Here is a 4,061-nt window from a genome sequence, read left to right as displayed (position 1 = left end):
GGGAAGGTGTGCAGGAACAGAGAGGGTTCATATACGTAAATCTTTGAAGGTGTCAGGACAAGTTGGTGAAGCTGTTAAAAAGGCATATGGGATCCTGGGCTTTATAAATAGAGGCATAGAGTACAAAAGCTAGGAAGTGATTTTTAGTGAAAGGGAAGGAGGAACTTCAAACATTTACAATCACCAGGGAAAGGGTTCAGAAAAAATATTAGAACTAAAAGCTGACAAGTCCACAGGACCTGACGGACTTCATCCTATGGCCCTAAAAGAAGTGGTTGCAGAGATAGTCAATGCATTGGTGTTAATTTTCCAAAATTCCTTAGATTCTGGTAGGGTCCCATCAGATTGGAAAATAGCGAATGTAATTCCTCTATTCAATAAAGGAGGGACACAGAAACCAGGAAACTACAGGCCAGTTAGCTTAACATCTGTCACAGGGAAAATGCTAGAATCCATTATTAAGGAGGTTATAGCAGGGCACTTATAAAATCTCAGTGAAATCAGGGAGAGTCAACAAGGCTTTGTGAAAGGGAAATCGTGTTTGACTAATTTATTAGAGTCCTTTGAGGAAATAACAAGCAATGTGGATCAAGGGGATCATGTGGATGTGGTGTAATTGGATTTCCAGAAGGCTTTTGAAAAAGTGCCACATGAAAGGCTACTACACAAAATAAGAGCTCATGGCGCAGGGGGTAACATATTAGCATGGATAAAGGATTGGTTAGCTAACAGGAAACAGAGCGTAGGTAAAAATTGGTCATTTTCAGGTTGGCAAGGTGTAACTAGTGGAGTGCAACAGGGATCAGTGTTTGGGCCTCAACTATTGACAATCTAAATCAATGACTTGGATGAAGGGACCGAACGTATGGTTGTTAATTTTGCTGATGACACAAAGGTCGGTAGGAAAGTAAGTTGTGAAGAGGAGACTGCAAAGGGATATAGATAGGTTAAGTGACTGGGCAAAAATTTGGCATTTGGCAGATGGAGTATAATACGGGAAAATGTAAACTTGTCCAATTTGGCAGGAGGAATAGAAAAGCAGTACATTTCTTAAATGAAGAAAGATGACAGAATTCTGGGGTACAGAGGGATTTGGGTGTCCTAATACAGCAATCAAAAAGGTTTGACTGCAGGCACATAATTGATTAGGAAAGCAAGTTTAATGTTGTCATTTATTGCAAGGGGAATGGAATATAAAAGTAGAGATGTTTTGCTACAGTTGTACAGGGCATTGGTGAGACCACATCGAGAATACTGTGTGCAGTTTTGGTCTCCTTATTGAGGAAAGGACATAAATGCTTTGGAGGTGGTTCAGAGAAGGTTCATTCGACTGATTCCTGGGATGAGGGGGTTATCTTCTGAGGAAAGGCTGGACAAGTTGGGCCTGTATACACTGGAGTTTAGAGGAATGAGAGGTGATCTTATTGAAACATTTAAGATCCCGATGGGACTTGAAGCGGTAGATGCTGAGATTATGTTTCCCCTTGTGGGCGAGACTAGAACTGAGGGCCACAGTTTAAAAATAAAGGGTCCCCTGTTTAAGACGGAAATGAGGAGAATTTTTTTTCTCTCAGAGGGTCGTGAGTCTGCGGAACTCCCTTCCCCAGAGAGTGGTGGAGGCCGGGTCAGTGAATATTTTTAAGGCTGAGTTAGATAGATTCCTGATTAACAAGGGAGTCAAAGCTTTTAGTAGGTAGACGGGAAAGTAGGATTGAGGTCACAATCAGATCAGCCATGATCTTATCAAATGGCAGAGCAGGCTCGAGGGGCCGAATTGCCTACTCCTGCTCTTAATTCCTATGTTCTTATGGTTAAACTTTTATAAATCACTGGTTCGTCCTCAGGTTGAATAGTGTGCCCAAACTTTAGGAAGAATATCAAGGCTTTGGAGAAGGTGCAGAGGAGATTTGCCAGAATGATACCTGGGATGAGGGACTTCAGTTATGGGGAGAGACTTGTGAAGCTGGGATTATTCTCCTTCGAGAAGCAAAGGTTATGCGGAGATTTAATAGAGGAGTTCAAAAATTTTGAGGGGCATTGACATTGTAAATAAAGAGAAACATTTCACCTCTCAGGAGGGTTGGTAACCAAATGACACAGCTTTAAGTAATTGGCAAAGGAACCAGCGGGGAAATGAGGAGAATTTATTTTTACACATGGAGATGTTATGATCTGGAATGCATTGCTTTAAAGAGGTGGTGGATTCAGATTCAATGGTAACTTTCCGTAGGGAACTGGATATCGAGTTAAAGGTGAATAATTTGCAGGGCGATGGGGAAAGAGGGGTGGGAGTGGTGGAGTGGGACTAATTGGATAGCTCTTTCAAAGAGCCAGCACAAGCACGATGGGTCGAACGCCCTCCTTCTGTGCTGCAAGGTTTGATGATTCTAATTGGATGGATCTTTCAAGGATAGCCCTGTAAACGTTTTCCCTTCAAGTATTTATCCAATCACCTTTGAAAGTTATTATTGAATCAGCTTCCACCGTCCTTTCAGGCAGTGAATTCCAGATCATCACAACTCGCTGCTTAAAAAATATTTCCTCATGTCGCCTTTGGTTCTTCTGCCAATTACCTTAAAACTGTGTCCTTTGGTTACCGACCCGTCTGCCACTGGAAACAGATCCTTCTTCTTTACTCTATCATAACATTAATGATTTTGAACACCTCGATCAAATCTCCCCTTAACCTTCTCTGGTCTAAGGAGAACCACCTCAGCTTGTCCCGTCTCTCCACATAACTGAAGTCCCTCATCCCTGGTACCATCCCAGTAAATCTATTCTGCAGCCTCTCCAAGACCTTGGCAACCTTCCTAAAGTACAATGCCCAAAATTGAACGCAATACTCCAGCTGATGAATAACCAGTGTTTCCTAAACGATAGCATAACGACCTTGCTTTTGCATTCAACGTCACTTTTAAACGAGACCAGGATCCCTGATGCTTTTTAACAGGTGCCAGCTTCAAACATCTTTGCACAGACACACCAAGGTGTCTCAGCTCCTGCAATCACTTTAAAATTGTACAATTGGGGAAATAATCATAGAATCAGTTCAGAACAGGGATCAGGGCCTTTACCCAGTAAACTATCAGAGAATCGGCACAGACCAGGGATCAGAGCCTTTACCCAGTAAACTTTCAGTGAATCAGCACAGACGAGGGATCAGGGCCTTCACCCAGTAAACTATCAGAGAATCAGCACAGACCAGGGATCAGGGCCTTTAGCCAGTAAACTATCAGAGAATCAGCACAGACCAGGGATCAGGGCCTTTACCCAGTAAACTATCAGTGAATCAGCACAGAACGGGGATCAGGGCCTTTACCCAGGAAACTATCAGAGAATCAGCACAGACCGGGGATCAGGGCCTTTACCCAGTAAATTATCAGAGAATCAGCACAGACCAGGCATCAGGGCCTTTACCCAGTAAACTATCAGATAATCAGCACAGACCACGGATCAGGGCCTTTACCCAGTAAACCATCAGTGAATCAGCACAGACCAGGGATCAGGGCCTTTACCCACTAAACTATCAGTGAATCAGCACAGAGCAGGGATCAGGGCCTTTACCGAGTAAACGATCAGTGAATCAGCACAGACCAGGGATCAGAGCCTTGACACAGTAAACTATCAGAGAATCAGCACAGACCGGGGTTCAGGGCCTTTACCCAGTAAACTATCAGTGAATCAGCACAGACCAGGGATCATGCCCTTTACCCAGTAAAGTATCAGAGAATCAGCACAGACCAGGTATCATGGCCTTTACCCAGTAAACTATCAGTGAATCAGCACAGACCAGGGATCATGGCCTTTACCCAGTAAACTATCAGAGAATCAGCACAGACCAGGGATCAGGGCCTTGACCGAGTAAACGATCAGTGAATCAGCACAGACCGGGGATCAGGGCCTTTACCCAGTAAACTATCAGAGAATCAGCACAGACCAGGGATCATGGACTTTACCCAGTAAACTATCAGAGAATCAGCACAGAACAGGTATTAGGGCCTTTACCGAGTAAACGATCAGTGAATCAGCACAGACCAGGGATCAGGGCCTTTACCCAGTAA

Source organism: Heptranchias perlo, unplaced genomic scaffold, assembly GCF_035084215.1.
Source record: "Heptranchias perlo isolate sHepPer1 unplaced genomic scaffold, sHepPer1.hap1 HAP1_SCAFFOLD_59, whole genome shotgun sequence".
Taxonomy (NCBI): domain Eukaryota; kingdom Metazoa; phylum Chordata; class Chondrichthyes; order Hexanchiformes; family Hexanchidae; genus Heptranchias; species Heptranchias perlo.
Note: the sequence above shows the minus strand (reverse complement) of the source record.